The sequence below is a fragment of the Cavia porcellus genome, unplaced genomic scaffold, assembly GCF_034190915.1.
Source record: "Cavia porcellus strain 051 isolate PalLab524CR breed Dunkin Hartley unplaced genomic scaffold, mCavPor4.1 scaffold_6, whole genome shotgun sequence".
In the NCBI taxonomy this organism is placed as follows: Eukaryota; Metazoa; Chordata; class Mammalia; order Rodentia; family Caviidae; genus Cavia; species Cavia porcellus.
The window spans coordinates 40,596,180-40,613,553 of NW_026947489.1; the positions used below are offsets into that span (position 1 = coordinate 40,596,180).

At 40.9% G+C, this 17,374-nt stretch overlaps 1 non-coding gene across 1 annotated transcript; it reads left to right on the forward strand.

The window, feature by feature from the left end:
• The first annotated feature begins 2,649 nt into the window (after positions 1-2,649).
• LOC111758525 (U6 spliceosomal RNA) lies at positions 2,650-2,756 on the forward strand. Its single transcript, XR_002792703.1, has one exon. It is a non-coding gene; the product is annotated as a U6 spliceosomal RNA (small nuclear RNA).
• Positions 2,757-17,374: the final 14,618 nt, after the last annotated feature.

Here is a 17,374-nt window from a genome sequence, read left to right on the forward strand (position 1 = left end):
CAGAGTTCAATTCTCAGTGCAAAAGAAAAAGAAAAAGCCAGTTCTGGTTACCAAACATCAGGAGAATGGACATGAGCATAAACACAGCCACACAGTGCTACTCAGCCAGCCAGACACCTCACTGCTGGGCCATCTGGAAGCCTTGCAAGTCAGTAGAGCAAGTGAAGTTACTGTGGGAAAACCTGTGAATTCTGAAAGTGACTATTGCCAGAATAGTAGCTGTCTCGGTAGAATAGAAAGAAAAGAAAAGAACTGAAGAGAAACAGCCACAGAAAAGACCTGTAAGTCTGTGCATGCCAACTGCATGCATTGCTTATTACCCATTTCCTACAAGCCTGGATGAAAACATGAGTCTACTAATGTGCATGTTCTCTTTTAAAATAATGCCAGAAATCTAAAAAATAATGATTTATTACTTTTTCTAATAATATATTGCGAGCAGTCCAAGCAGCATAAGTGCATAAGCAGCACATTTCGATTGCAATATTCTTGTATGAGCCAATACTGAAGAAGCCTGCAGGTGTCTGCTTTAGCATAGGGACGTACAAGATCCAAATGGATGTAGCCTGTATGTGTACAGCAGTCTGCTTACAGGAAATTACTGACTGAAAAGTTGCTGCAAATACACATTCCTGCACCAATGAGGTTAAACAGAAAATTCACAACAAACCAAATTAATAATTACAAAGCCAGACTAATAGTTTTTCAGTTAAAAAGTAAGAAGAGCAGTGATTGATTGGAGCTAAAACTAGCTCAGTTGCCCTGATGATAACAAATCTTTTCCCAGGGTGGAAAACTCTAGTCTAGAAGGTGCCTAAGGAGCTAGAGCCTGGCAGTGCTTTGTGGAAAAAAGAGCCAGACTACTGGCAACACCAAAGGAAGGTCCTCATCCCATTTGAATTTGTGTTGTGTTGTATCTAATTTTTAAGGTGAACATGTCATTAAAGAGAAGAGCTCATTAAAACAGGGCCTTGTTATTTTAAATTTGTTGTCAGTAGTAAATGATACCACTCATGTTTGTATGTTATTTGCGTTTCCTTTTCTGTGAACTCTTTCTTTGTCTTTATGCAGTTTTCCTTTGCTTGGTTGTTTTGTGATTTGCTCGTATGTTTGTTTGTTTGTTTTGATTGATGCTCCTAAGTGGTGTAGCAGGTAGAACTTTTAATATCATAAGAACATTAGCCCTTTGATCAGAGTCACCCAATTTAAAACTCTCAGGTTAGAAGAGGCCACAGAGGCCTCTCATCGTCCCCTTGGGCAGAATGTCTGTGCCCTGTGTTGAAGCCACCTGGGAGGAAGCATCACAGTCTCACTTCAGCTGTTCCTCTTTCGGTTTTTCTTGCACCTCTAGCTTTCAGCTGATTCCTCCATGTGGTATGTTCAGTCCTTTTCTTTCTCTTCTCTGAAATCTTCTATAACATCTTTACTGAGACTTGAAGTCAGCCATTCACACAGAATGGAAGAACTTCCTTTGGTGGTGAGGAGAGGGAGAGGTGCTTGGGATTGAACCTAGGCGCTTTGCACTGAGCTACATGTGCAGACATTTTTATGTTTTAGTGTGAGACAGGGCTCACTGAATTTCCCAGGCTGTGCACAAACTTGTGAGCCTCCTGCCTCAGCTTCTCTAGAATGTAAGAGCTTCTTAGGAGCTAAATTGAAGATACAAAAATTTTTGCCCACATGTGCAGCAGGCATGTACCCACGTACAGGGTAGGAATCTGCCATGTGAAGCAATGTGCAGTATGTTGTGGGGACACAGGGCATTGGCCTCAGTGTCCTGGGGAGTCAGGGTTGCTTATACAGTTATGTAAGAAGGGAAATGCTAATGCATAGTGGTGTTTATTGGCTACCACATGCAGTAAATTATGTTACTTCCTTATGTGAATTATGCTGGGTCCTCTGTGTTTTCCTTTCTCTTGGTGACCATTACTGATTCCATGATTTTTATAATCAAACTACTGGAGAGTGCTAAGTGTATCTCTAGCTCAAACCTTCTCTACACTAGAAATACCTCTTACAAGATGCTTCCTTGTCGCTTTTACTTAGCCAGATGTCTTGAGCATGACAAGCACAAAGCAGAACCCTTGGTTTTTGCCATCTTCAAGTCTTCTCCCACAGTGGATTCTGTCTCAATGAAATCATTGTTCAAGTGCTCAGACCAAGAACTTGAGGGTCACCTTTTCTCCACTCCATGCCTTTCACCTCCTTCAGCCAAGCCATCCTTAAATTCTATGGTTATACCTGTAATTTTTTCTGCTGTGTGTGTGTGTGTGTGTGTGTGTGTGTGTGTGTGTTTGTAGGCCTGAGGGTCACACCCCAGGACTTGCACACACCTAGCCAAGCACTCTACCACTGAGCTACACTCTCAGCCTAACACTGATGATTCCGTACCTCAATATTAATGCTCTTGCTTAAGCTACTGTCTTCTCTTATTTGGACAATCCTGGAAGCCTCCTAGCTGGCATCTCTCCTGGATTCAGTTCACATATATTTGCAGAGTACCTTCTGTCTGCTAATAACAGAGTCACCACAGAAGTGTACGATCTCATGATTACAAAGGGATGGGGTTGACTGCACAGTGAGAGGCAGAACAAGAAGGGCTTCCAGGGATATGGTCCCTGAATTGAGCCCTTAAGGATTCTCAAGAGAGTGCTTGCTTCGGCAGCACATATACTAAAATTGGAACGATACAGATAAGATTAGCATGGCCCCTGCATAAGGATGACACACAAATTTGTGAAGCATTCCATATTTTTACTAGCCAGAGCAATTAGACAAGAGAGAAAAATAAAAGGGGTAAAGATAGGAAAAGAAGAAGTTAAATTATCATTGTTTGCAGATGACATGATACTCTACATAGAAGACCCCCAAAACTCCATTGAAAGACTCCTAGATATAATAAATAAATTCAGCAATGTGGCTGAATACAAAATCAATACTCAAAAATCAATAGCATTCCTATACACTAACAATAAAATCACTGACAGAGAAATGAGAGAAGCCACACCCTTCACACTAGCAACCAAAAAAATGAAATATTTAGGAATTACTCTCATAAAAGAAGTGAAAGACCTATACAGGGAAAATTATTATACACTGAAAAAAGAAACTGAAGACAATCTCAGAAAATGGAAAGACATATTGTGAAAAAGGCCATTCTCCCAACACTGTTATACAGATTCAATGCAATCCCAGTAAAAATACCATCAACATACCTCATAGATCTTGAGAAATCAATCTTAAAATTCATCTGGAGCGAGAAGAGACCTAGAATAGCAAAGACAGTTCTAAGCAGCAAAGGCAAGGCAGGAGGCATCACAATCCGTGACTTGAAGTTATACTACAAAGCAACGGTAGTAAAAGCAACATGGTACTGGAATCAAAACAGAGCCGAAGATCAATGGAATAGATTAGAAGATACAATCACAACTACAAACACACTCAACTACCTTATCTTTGATAAAGGGGCCAAACATGTTCATTGGAAGGACGACAGTCTCTTTAATAAATGGTGTTGGAAAAACTGGCTCTTCATATGCTGAAAACTAAAACTAGACCCATGCCTATCACCATGTACTAAATTAAAACCTAAGTGGATCAAAGATCTGAATATTAAAACAGAAACACTACATCTATTGGAAGACAAATTGGGTAAAAACCTTGAAGACATAAGGGTAGGTAGAGAATTCATGAACAGGACTCAAAACGCATGGGAAATACTTCCCAAAATCAATAACTGGGATCAAAAGAAATCTCCAGCATAGTGGAAAGAAAACCCACAAACTGGGAAAAAAATCTTAGTGAACTGTCCCTCAGACAAAGGACTTCTGTATAAAACATATAAAGAATTTTAAAAAATCAGACCCCCAAAATTCAAAGATCCAATCCAAAAATGGGCATCTGAGATGAATACATACTTCTCAGATGAAGAAATACAAATGGCAAATAAATACATGAAAAAATGTTCATCATCATTACTCATTAGAGAAATGCAAATTAAAACCACACTGAGATTCCATCTCACTCCTGAAAGAATGGCCAGGATCAAGAAAACCAACAACAACAAATGCTGGAGAGGCTGTGGGGAAAAAGGAACTCTCCTGTACTGTTGGTGAGAGTGTAAACTGGTACAGCCATTGTGGCAGTCAGTCTGGATATTTCTCAAAAATCTGGGATTTGAAGTCCCATTTGTTGCAGCTATTCCACTTCTAGGCATATTCCCAGAAGAACTGAAAACATCATACCACAGTGATATATGTGCTCCCATGTTTGTAGCAGCACAATTTGTAATCACCAGATCTTGGAAACAACCTGAGTGTCCATCAACTGAGGAATGGATAAAATAGTTATGGTATTTGCTTCTGGGAGAACATGGCGGATAGATAACAGAAGCCACAGAGGCTCTCTGAGATAACCAGCTTAGATTCCAGAATGGTGTGGTGTGAGGAGTCCTAAGCAGGGGGAGATATACCCTGCCAGCCCAGGAACGAACTAAGCTGAAATAAACCAACTGGAAATGCAATCCTGGTGCTACGACTGGAACATCTAAAGTCTCAGTGCCGAAGCTGGAACCCACATTTCTGGAAACCACGGCTTGAATTTCTTGCCACTGCTGCTGCATCTGAATCAGCACAGGAGGGATAGAGATGCAAAAGCTCTGAGAGTGGGAATCAGCGAACCAAATTAAGAGCAGAGCTGGCGGGGAGCCCTGCATCAACCAGCAGTGAGTGAGAGGAAGGGGGACCCGTCCATAGACTAGGAGGCTCCAACAGAGAACATTCTGGGACCAGGCAGACTAGCCGGAACAGGAAGCTGCAGTGTCTTCAGTCACATATTCCCCTCTCAAGCAGGATTGTTGGGGAATGCTTGACCTGGGTGATACCACGGACTAAGACCCAGTAGGCTAGCCCAAACCAGGTCCCAGTGCCTCACAGTGCACCCTAATGCAATGAAGCCTTCAGCAAGTTGACTGACCTGGAGGGGTGGGCCCAGCATAGGCTGCCCAGGTCCGTGTCTCCCTAGTACACTGTAGTGGGTGGGAACACCTAGCTGGTACAATTCAAACAAACTGTAACTGACAAAGAAAGAAACTGGGCCTCCTATATACACTTCTATGGAAGGAACAAAAAGTATGGGAAAAGGGAGCAACAAGAACGGGTCCTCAGTCCCCAATCCTGAGAACACTGATCCAGGAAAGGTAAATGCAAAGGAGAATGAGGACAGAAAACATGCAATATCAGGCACAGCACCAATAGATATAAAGCAATATCTCCGGGACCTCATAGACAAGTTCAAAAGTGAAGTATTTAACCAAGTAAAGCAAGATATAAGTAGAATAGTTAAAGAAATGCTAAGCACCTCCAAAGAAAAAACAGATGGTGGAATGGAAGGATAGAAAAAAAGGGGAGAATTGTTTGATGGAGAAAATAGAGAAAATGTAGAATACATGAAGCAGGTTCAAAGAGATTACCAGGAAACTAAAAACTCTATTGAAAGCTGGCATAACAACTTGAAAGAAACTAAGGACAGATTATCTGAACTGGAGGACAGATTTGTGATGTGGGAGCGTGAAAGGAAAAACTTCTTTAAAATAACAAGGAAACAAGCAGTAACAATACAAAGGCTAGAAGATGATAAGAGGACCTATCATTTAGGAATTAAGAATGTAAAGAAAGAAGCAGGGATACAAAACAATGAACTCCATAGGCTATTCACAGAAATAATCAAGGAGAACTTCCCTAATGTGGGAAAAGGTAAAGATACTCAGATCTATGCGGCATACAGGACCCCAGTCACCTACAACCCAAACAGAACTACACCCCGGCATATAATAACCAAGATTTCAGAAATCCAATATAAGAACAGAATATTAAAAGCTGTCAGAGACAAGAAACAGATCACTTACAAGGGAACACCCATCAGAATTACAGCAGACTTCTCAGCACAAACCATCAAATCACAAAGAGCATGGGGTGAAATAATTCAAGCTTTGAAAGACAATAACCTCCAGCCAAGATTGATATATCCTGCACAACTGTCCCTAGAAATTAATGGAGAAACAAGGTGCTTCCAGGATAAAGAGGAACTAGGGGAAACTGCAACCACCAATTCAACTCTACAGACAATACTGCAGAACATTCTAAAAGAGAAAAATACCAAGATTCCAGAAACAGTGGCAGAGAGGCCACAATGAATGGAGCAGAAAGTGAAATGAAGAAGACAAACTGACAACTAATGACAGAAAAAGAGCTCAACAGAAATGAGGCAGAGAAGGTTGGATGGTAGGAACAGCTATTTTGGAGAAAACAAGACATCATAATAGCTAGTACTGATTTAATATCATCTTGTTTTGAAGTCTCATCAAGCTTTTGTTCTTCTGTCTCCATCGGTCTTAACCTGTTGTATCTTATTGGATTTTATTATATGTGATAATATAAACAAAAACTTTTATAGGCAAGGAGATAATACAGAAACCATCATTCATTTTCTGATAGTTGGTTCTAAATACCCTGTAATACTGTCATTCTCTTGAATGGTTTTACATTGTCTTGATATGTTTGATGCTACAGTATACGAAGTTATACTCAAAGATTTCAAGGAAACAGACACTATGGTAACTACTTTTATGTCGGGATATCTTGTGATGAAACACTATTTTGCTTAAATGGTTATGTTCTGACCTGTGCTGTTTTGTTGTTATGTCCTCTTTTATCTCAATCTCCTTTTTTATTATTTATTTTTTTATTTTTATCTTTTTAATTAAGGAAAAAAATACCAGGATATATTATAGTAACCCACTTTGATTTTCTATTAACTTGATTTGAAACCCTCTATTGCTCTCACCATCTTGTTTTGACTGATTTTACTCTATTCTGTTTTACTTGATAGTACTAAGTTTCAGAGAATAGGCAACAACTGTGAAGATTCACTATGATGCCCATTCTGGTTTGACTATTCTCTTCTTTTGAAGTCCTGTAATGTCTCCAATGTTTTGGTTTTATTGGTTTTGTTCTTCACTGTTTTGTTCAATTTTATTATAACAGATGATATAGGCAATTCTTTTTAAGATAGCACAAAGCATTATGATAACCTTTGTTGATCACTTTGTATTCTGTTTTTACATTATGTACTATGTCCATCCTTTTGATTTGACTGACTCTGTTTTGTTATGTCACATTTGGTTTTATTCTTTTCAAAAAAGTAATAAGAACTGTGGGAGTAATTGTATTGTAAAAAAGAGAGGAAAAGAAAGTGCTCTAAAGGATGTAACTGCATGTATATTTAAGCGTATAAAATAGATAACCATATTATTGAGTTTTTGTTGGATCATTGAACAGAACTGTGTGCCGTCTCACTGTTTGAGTGTCCACTTAATATGTTTTAATTTTGTAAGTTAAACAACTATTTCTAAGATGACAATATGTAATCTATTAATTAGTGATTTCCTACTGTTCATTTTTTTTTGAAATTCTGTATAACTTGTACCCCTTTTCTGTTTTTTTCTTTTTCTCTTTAAATAAAATTTTTTTAAAAAATTTTTAAAAGTTGTGATATTTTTATACAATGGAGTAATACTCAAGTATAAAGAAGGATCACATTGAGATAGTTATAAATAAATGGGCGTAACTTGAGACCATACTCATAAGTGAAATAAATCAAACTCACATGTATTAATACTGAATAGTTTCCCTAGTGTAAGAAATGATATAAATACATAAAAGTATGTGGTAATCATGATTCCCCATTATATGGCTTTGAAGACTTAAAAGTTTTCACTCATTAATTAGGATCGTTTTATTCTGGGTTGTTTGATATTATTGTCTGTGATGATATGAACAGCTATTTTGAAGAAAACAAAACATCATAATAGCTAGTGCAGATTTAATATCAACTTGTTTTGAAGTCCCATCAAACTGTTGTTCTTCTGTCTCCATTGCTTTAATCATGTTTTATCTTATTGGATTTTATTATATGTGACAGTATAAACAAAAATTTTTATAGGCAAAGAGGTAATATAGAAACCATTGTTCATTTTCTGTTAGCTAGTTCTAAATACCTTATAATACTTTCATCCTCTTGAATGCTTTCACACTGTCTTGATATGTTTGATACTATAGTATATGAAGTTATACTCAAATATTTCAAGGAAAGAAACGCTATAGTAACTACTATTAAGTGGGGTTATCCTGTGGTGAAACACTATGTTGCTTAAATTGTTCTGTTCTGACCTGTATTGTTATGTTGTTATGTCCTCTTTTATCTCAGTCTCTCCCCTTTTTAAAAATTTATTTATTTTTATTATCTTTTTAATTAAGGGAAAACATTTTTAAAAATTAGCAGGATACATTATAGGAACTTTTTTATTTCCTATTAACTCGATGTGAAGCCCTGTATTGCTCTCACTATCTTGTTTTGATTGATTTTACTCTATTCTGTTCTGTTTCATATTATCTATTTTGAGGGTATAGGCAACTACTTTGAAGGCAATACGATTCACTATGATGCCCATTCTGGTTTGACTATTATCTTCTTTTGAAGTTCAGTAATGTCTCCAATGTTTTGGTTTTACTGCTTTTGTTCTGTACTGTTTTGTTCAATTTTATTATACCTGATTGATGATGATATAGGCAATTCTTTTTAAGGTAGCAAGAGGCATTATGGTAACCATTGTTGATCACCTTGTATTCTGTTTTTACATCATGTACTATGTCCATCCTTTGTTTTGACTGACTGCTTTGTTTTGTCACATTTGGCTTTATTCTCTTCTGAAAAAAAGTAATAAGAACTGTGGGAGTAATAAAACCCAAAATGTGTAAATGTTATTGTAAAAAAGAGAGGAAAAGAAAATGCTCTAAAGGACACAACTGCAAGTGTGTTTAGGTGTGTAAGATAGATGACCATATTACTAAGTTTTTCTTGGATCATTCAACACAACTGTTTGGAGTCTCACTGTTTGAATGCCCACTTCGTATGCATAATTTTGTAATGTGATCGACTATTTTTAAGATGATAATATGTAATCTATTAACTAGTGATTTCGTACTGTCCATTTTTTTTGAAATTCTGTATTACTTGTACTCTTTTACTGTTTTGTTTTGTTTCATTTTCTTTAAATTAAAAAAAGGATTCTCAAGAGAAGAAAGGCTGTAGAAAGGACACAGAGCAGCTGGCCTCCACATCTGCAAGTCCTGTGTCTATGGATTCAACCAAGCACATATCGAAAAAATTTGTTAATTGCATCTGTGCCGAACACTTCTATTTGTTAGTAGTCCCTAAGCCATCCATTATAACAAGAACTTACATAGCACTTCATTGTATTAAGTGCTAGGAGCAGACTAGAGATGATTCAGAGTACGCAGCAGCATTGCATAGGTCACATGCAAATAATACATTATTTTATATAAAGGCTTTGTGCATCTTCTGATTTTGGTACTTATAGAGCAGCTGGACCCTGTGCCCATGGATGCCAAGAGATACCTGTATATTTCTAGTGGGAGAAGAGCAGAGTGAACAGAGGGCCTGGTGCCCATGGGCTGGGCATGGGGCCAGCTTTGGGGTCAGCTGGTGCTTTACCACGGAAGTAGTGGAGAGCAGTGGGGGGCTCTATGTGGAGGGGCATTTGCCTCTCCGTCTCTTCCCTTTTCTAATGTCTCTACTAAAGTTTCTTTCCTACTCAGAGTAAACCATTTTGGACATTTTTGTCAGATTCCCACCAATACCTGAGTCCCTCCACATTGATAAACTTACCTCCCACTTGAGAACACAGCAATAATCATATGAGAAATAACCTTATCTTATAATACCAAGCCACATCCTGACCACCTTCTGAACTGTATCTGCCGGCAAGTGTGAGGGAAGCACCTTCCTCCTGCTCCTGGCTCTTGTGCACCGTTCCCTCCTGTCTGCTCTAGGCATGTGCTTTTGCAGCATCTCCAATCTGCACATCATTTTTGGCCACATCTCTATAGGTTGCTCACCATCAGTCTATAAATAGGCACATGACCGTCTTTTAAAAACAGTGAGGGACTTCATATCTGCCTTCTAGGTTTCTGTTCTCATTTCTGTTTCTCTTGGCTGAACCTCTTAAAGCAATTACTCATGCTTATTGTCACTTTTAACTCCTTCTGCTAGAGAGGCTAACCACCCACCACATGTGGTTAGAGAGCACTTAAAATGTGGCTAGCTTGATGGATTGAATTATTAATTATGTTTAGTTTTAATTGCTTTGAACAGAACAGTCTCATGTGACTATCAGCGGCTACCATTTTGGATGGCACAACTCTGAAGAATTATAATTGCATAATCTTAAAATCTGGGTTAAAAATCGAAGCTGGGATTCCCACCAGTAAATGAGAATCTAATAGGATTCTTGAAACTTCACCTGGTAGATTTCCAAGCTATTTGGCTCCTTTATGCTCTTCCTCTGTGTTTGCAGAAAGCCAAAGCAAGGAGCTATGGGGAGCACTCCCCTGCCCATCTGTTAGGCCTCACTGTCAACAGAGGCCTGGGTCCCAGATCCATCCTCCCATTGTCCATGTCCACTGAGAGCCTGCCAGGAATCACAAAGAAACTCTCTAGGAAAGCTTTGTCCTTGGCCTGCAGCACATCTTGACATAATGACCTCCCCAGGTGAAGGCTTTGAGAGCTAATCAGGAGGGAGATGAAATGGATGTGGGTAAAAATGTGTATTAAGGAAGAGTGATTCAGCTGGGAAGAAGTTCATTCCCTTCTCATTTCTGCCTAAGAAGAAAGTCCACATTTGGTGCTCCTTCTTCAGTCTCATTACTACTTCCTGGTCTTCTTTACGGTAAAGACTATCAGAGTTGGGGCTGGGGATTTAGCTTAGTGGCATAAGCACCTGCCTTGCAAGCAGGCGGTCATGTGTTCGATCCCCGGTACTGATAAAAACTAAAAAGTTAAAAAAAAGAAAGAAATCACTGAATTTTAGGTTGTAGAAAGGTGAGTTTTACAGTGTTCAGATGTATGTCAATAAAGCCGTTACTATTTTTAAAACAAGAACAGAAACGACCTGTCAGTTTCTTCCTGCACTTTCCAGAAAGCAGACCTGCTCTGACCTCAGCCTCCACTCACCCGCACCACCCTTCCTCTCGTGCACGGGCACTCCAGGTTCATCAGCTCTTTCATCAGCTCCCTGCGCCACCCAGCCCTTTCAGCCGCAGGGCCTTTGCTGCTGCTGTTCCCTGGGTCAGTGGCACTCCAGCTATTCCTTGTCTCTGATTCTATAGCTAACCTGACACTCCTGCCCTGGAGATTTTCCTGTGTGTCTCCCAACATAGTTCCCTCAAATGCTCCAAAGCACTAAGCAGCTAGGATTCCTGCGGAGGGACAGGTTGCTTGGTCAGCGTGTCTCTGGTCCCTTTCTGGACCTCAGCCTGTGCACACTGAAGGAGGACTAGGATCTCACTGAAGTTTACTCCTCACTGCTGCCCAGCACCAGGCGTACTGCACAGCATACAGTAGATGCCCACGAGTGGTTTGGCCCTGGATCTTGCTGGCTCTGACTGGCATCTCTCCTGCAGGGGAAGGCACAATCCTGTAGAGTCCAGTGACATTATGCCTACGTGGGATGGCATTCTGCTTGGGGAGAGACTCGGGACCTTGTCCTGTAATGACAATCCTGCAATGGAATGTTCTGGGCTTGCAGGGGGCGCTGTTGATCCACTTCCTATACCCTGTGTATTTCAAATCTGTCACACTGGGTAAGGGGAGAAAAGGGGAGTGTAGGTAGAGGGTATTTTTAGGGGGTGATAAAATGTTCTGAAATTGATTGCAGTGAAGGCACTGGAACCCATCTGCCCTTCTTGGCCCAAATCCCAGCAGACTGCATGCTTCGTCACCAGGTGTTGATAGGATGCCTCCCCTTTTCGAAGCGGGCTTGACTCAGTCACTAATGGTTCTGAGAGCCCAGTTTGCACAGCCAGGAAAGCACGCCTATGGTCATTCCCAAGGTGCCCTGAAGAAATCAGCCACTTACAATGGCAGGATCTTTGTTTCTTTGCTCTCCCCAGACTGAGCTTTACCTGGAATCTTGTTTTAGGGTCCCACTTATATCCTGGGGAGCCACAATTACTTCTCTGTCTTGACACCTCTGTTTTGGGCCTTGGGACTCCCCACAAGCCTCTGTTAGGCTCTGTTAGGATCTGGTGCAATAACGGATATATACTCTTTTTTTTTTTTTTTGTACCCAGGTTACCTTTTCAGCCAAGGGCATCTGACCCGTGCTATTTGCTGTAATGTGATAAGAGGCTGGAGTGTGTTTGAAGATGAACTATGATATCCCTTTATTGTCAACCACCCCAAGGTGCACTGACCCCATTCTATTTTCTCTTTCGTTTTTGTTGTTGTTGTTGTTGTTGTTTTTCCTTTTCAATCACTCCTATCAGCAGAGAAAGAATGTGTGCTGTAGACCAGGCGAGGCTGTGTTTGTGCACCAAGAGCTCCTCTTTCCCCCTCTAGTCTGCAATTAGTCTGAACTGATGTAGAGTCAATATGTGTATCTTCTACTTGGTCATGGCCAAACACATGCTAAATGAAGGGGGAAGGATTGTGGCCCCTCATGTGCTCTTTGCTGTGAGCCCTGTGTCCCTCTTTCCAAACTATATCCCTGAAAGGATTCTCTCTTCCATTTTCCTGGAATCTCCAGGTGGGCCGAGTCACTGTATATGATTCCAAAAGGCAGTCCGGGAAGACCAAGGAGACGAGCGTCAACTGGTGTTGGCTGATGGCTATGACCTAGAGATCCTGGATGGTACTAGGGACACCGTGGACGGGTAAGAAGGTGGGAGGGCACAGACAAATGGGCTGAGCTCACTGGCTGCCCATCAGCAGAGCTGAGGGGCCACTTACTGTCCCACAGCTTTTCCACATGGGCTCCTGACTCTACTGACCTGGATGCTTTTGTCCCCAGGCCCCGGAATGAACGATCCGAGGTCTCCAAGAAGAACATTTTTCTTCAATTTAAGAAGCTCTGCTCCTTCTGTTACCGCAGGGATTTACTGAAACTCTCCTATGGTGAGGCCAAGAAAGCTGCCCGGACTATGAGATAACCAAGAACTACTTCAAAAAAAGTCTGAAGGACATGGGCTATGGGAACTGGATTAGTAAACTCCAGGAGGAAAAGAACTTTTATCTCTGCCCAGTGGCCAATGACTGAGGGCCCAGCCTGGCACTAGTGAGAGAGGGAAGTCTTAGCATTCCTCAGATTCCTCATCACATTGGTCAGGACTTTTACAGTTCTGTTTTGTGTTGTTTTTATATTTGTGTTAATGGAGTCGTTGTGCTGGTACTAAAGCTTTAATTCCCATTTACTCTGCTTTCTTGGGGATTTTTAGGCAGAGCCTAGTCCAAGTTCCATCTCTTTTCCCAAGTACAGAAGCAGAGACTTAGAGGAAGGAGAAAGGGTTTATCTTTCCACCCAAACATGCAGAGCCTCCAAGCACCTGCTGCCCACTTCCTCTTCTTAAGTTTTGTTTTGTTTTTTCCATTTCCTTTTCCTTTGTGTTTGCTACACTCACCTCTCATGGACTTCATTAAGTTCCAGTCAGTTCTCTGCAAATCATGTCGGGAACTCACGGTTTCATTCACGGATTCCACAGGCCCAGGTCCTTCCCTTTCTGAGAGTCCTTCCTGTGATCATCAGATTTCTCCCTCCCAACCCAAAATGGTAAAGAGCTGAGCTTGAAGAATTTGGTGCACCGTTTACAAGGACAGGCATTGAAAACTACAGTCAGCGAATTACCAGAGCCATTGGAAATTTGATTGGCATCTGCAGATCCTGCACAGTGATGGGATCTTGCACTTCAGCAAGCGGGGGGAAGCTGCTCCTGGGGAAGTGTGTCCCTTCCTTTGCCAGGGAGCAGAGAAGCCAAGAGCCAGCCAGAGTGGGCCCGGCAGGTTGCCCAAGCAGTCACTGAGGTTTCCCCTTCAGGGTGGCACAGACATTCCTCAGAGCACTGCCAGGCTCCCATCTGCCCTTCCATCTAAAGCATTCCTAGGAATAGGCCCTGCTTGTGCAGTAGGGAGGGCTTTAGACCTCAGCCAGCTGCAAGGAGAAAATTCAGGACAAGTCTGAGGAGGGCAGATCATCTCTACTCAGGTGGTCAGCACTTACCAAGAGTAAAGGCAGAGAAATCACTTTGTGGGCCAGATCACTGTCCAATCCAGTATATTTCTCGTGTCATTGATACCAAGAGAAGTTGACTGAGCCATGTGTAAATTCAGAGCTTTTGAAAAGAATGCCAGAGATGTTGATTCTTTGCTTTAGTTGCACTGATTTAAAATTCAAATATGTTTTTCCCCCTTTATTCACCCAAGTATTTTCATTTAGCTGTGGCTTTGGAAGCTGGTGGACAGGGCACCGGCCTGAGGTCCTCCTCCCTGTTAGAGAGACAGCACTTTAGGTGAAAGGGCAGGTTGTCCTCAAAAAGAATTCCTGAGGAATTCTTTGTCTATACCTCCACCCTGCTTGACTCTGTGATCAGATCCTCAGGCCCCTGGGAAAGGTTGACCTCTGGGGCTCTACCAGCCTGGTATGCTCAGGACTGTGGAGCCCATGCTTCCTCTGGGATCAGGCTGCCACTGTGCTCTGGATGATATCTTCACCTGGACCCTCACAAGATTTTCATGTCCCCCACCTCAGCCCTCTAACTGCTGTCTAGTTCACCCATTCTGTGTCTGGCCCACCTCTGCAACTGTAGATAAATCCTTGTTTGCATCTGTATCATGACTACATAACACCCTGTACCTATGACCAAAAATTGACTAACACAAGTTTTAAGATACACTGAGGTTGTCTTTGCAAAACACAAAAGCATCCCAAGGAGCTAGTGGAGAATTTGTGCCTGTCTTTGGAATGGAAGAGGCTTGCTCCCTGGCATTGTGCATATCACCAGCTGAAATATTCACTAAAGGCACATTAAATGAGTTCTGGCAGCTGCCTCTGGGGAGGAGCAGTGTTGCGGGCCCAGTCATTGGAAGAAAACTTCTCCCCTGGATTATTTAGGCTGGAGGCTACTGATAGCTCAGGATGTTGTCCCTCTGGTCCTCTGGGACAGTATTGTCTGGAAGAGCTGTGACTTGGCTGCCTCTGATTTCCCAAAGAGCACACTGTCTCTTGAAAGATGGCAGCCTCGGCGGACCCCGTAGGCTGGCCCAACCCAGATCCCAGAGCCTGACGGAGGCCGGGAGGGGCGGGCCCCCGCGTAGGCTGCCTGGTGTGCAGCAGTGAGTGGAAACACCTAACCGGCGCAATTCAATCAGGCTGTGGCTGACAGAGAGAGAAGCTAGGCCTCTCATATAAGCTTGCATATATAAGGAACAGAGAATATGGGAAGAGGCAGCAACAAGAAAGGCTCCTTGGCCCCCAATTCTGAGAAACAGGCAATAACAGACACCGCACCATTACACATAAGGCGCCATATAGAGAGCCTCATAGACCAATTCAGGAATGAAGTTATCAACGACCTGAAGCTAGAAGTATGCAAAATAGTTAGAGAAATACTAAGCACCACCCAAGAAAAAACAGATGGTGGAATGGAAGAACAGAAAAAGAGGGGAGAAGTGTTTGATGGAGAAAACAGGGAAAGCATAGAATACGTGAAGCAGGTTCAAAGGGACTACCAAGAAACTAAGAAGTCTATCGAAGACTGGCATAACAGCTTGAAAGAAACTAAGGACAGACTATCTGAACTGGAGGGCAGAATTGTAATATGGGAGAATGAAATGAAAAACTTCTTAAAAATAACAAAGAAACAAACAGCAATAATACAAAGACAAGAAGATGATAAGAGGAGCCATAACTTAAGGATTAAGAACATAAAAGAAGAAGTAGGGACACAAACAAATGAACTACAAAAGCTACTCACAGAAATAATCCAGGAGAATTTTCCTAATTTAGCAAAAGGTAAAGATACTCAGATGTATGAGGCATACAGGACCCCAGCCACCTACAACCCTAACAGAGCAACACCCAGGCATATAATAATAAAAATTCCAGAAATTCAATACAAGAACAGAATATTAAAAGCTGTCAGAGACAAGAAGCAGACCACTTACAAGGGAGCACCCATCAGAATTACAGCAGATTTCTCTGCACAAACCATCAAATCACGAAGAGCTTGGGGGGAAATAATTCAAGCTTTGAAAGATAATAATCTCCAGCCAAGATTGAGATATCCTGCACAACTGTCCCTCGAAATTGATGGAAAAACAAGGTGCTTCCAGGATAAAGAGGAACTGGGGGAATTTGCAACCACCAATTCAACTCTACAGAGAGTATTGCAGGATATTCTAAAAAAAGAAAAATACAAAGAATCCAGAAATAATGGAGGCCACAACGAATGGAGCAGAGAACAAAGTGAAGAAGACAAACTGACAGCTACTGACAGAATAAAAGCTCAACAGAAATGAGGCAGAGAAGATTGGATGATAGGAACAGCTATTTTGGAGAAAATGACATCTTAATAGGTAATACTGATTTAGTATCATCTTGTTTTGAAGTCTCATCTAGCTTTTGTCCTTCTGTCTCCAATGGTCCAAATAGGTTGTATCTTACTGGATTTTATTATGTATGATAGTATAAGCAAAAACCTTTTAAAGACAAGGAGATTATACAGAAACCATTGTTCATTTTCTGTTAGTCAATTCTAAATACTCTGTAATGCTGTCATTCTCTTGAATGGTTTTACATTGTTTTGATATACTTAATGCTACAGTATATGAAGTTGTACTCAAGGATTTCAAGGAAAGATAATATGGTAACTACTTTTAGGTCAGGATTATCTGGTGGTGAAACACTATTCTGCTTAAATGGTTATGTTTTGATCTGTGCTGTTTCGTTGTTATGCCCTCTTTTATCTCAATCTCCACTCCATTATTTACTTTTTTATTTTTATCCTTTTAATTAAAGGAAAAAAATAGCAGGATATATTATAGTAACCCACTTTGACTTTCCATTACCTCGATTTAAAGCCCTGTATTACTCTCACCATCTGGTTTTTAACTGATGTTCCCCCATTCTGTTTTGCTGGATAGTATCAGGTTCGAAAATTTAGGCATCAGCTGTGAAGATAATGAGATTCATTATAACGCCCATTCTCATTGACTTTTATCTATTTTTGAAGACCTACAATGTCTCCAATGTTTTGGTTTTGTCGGTTTTATTCTTTACAGTTTTGTTCAATTGTATTGTAACTAACAATATAGGCAATTCTATTAGAGATAGCGGGAGGCATTATGGTAACCATTGTTGATCACCTTGTATTATGTTTTCACATTATCTATTATGTCCACCCTTTTGACTTGACCGATTCTGTTCTGTTATGTCACATTTGGTTTTACTCTCTTCCAAAAAAGT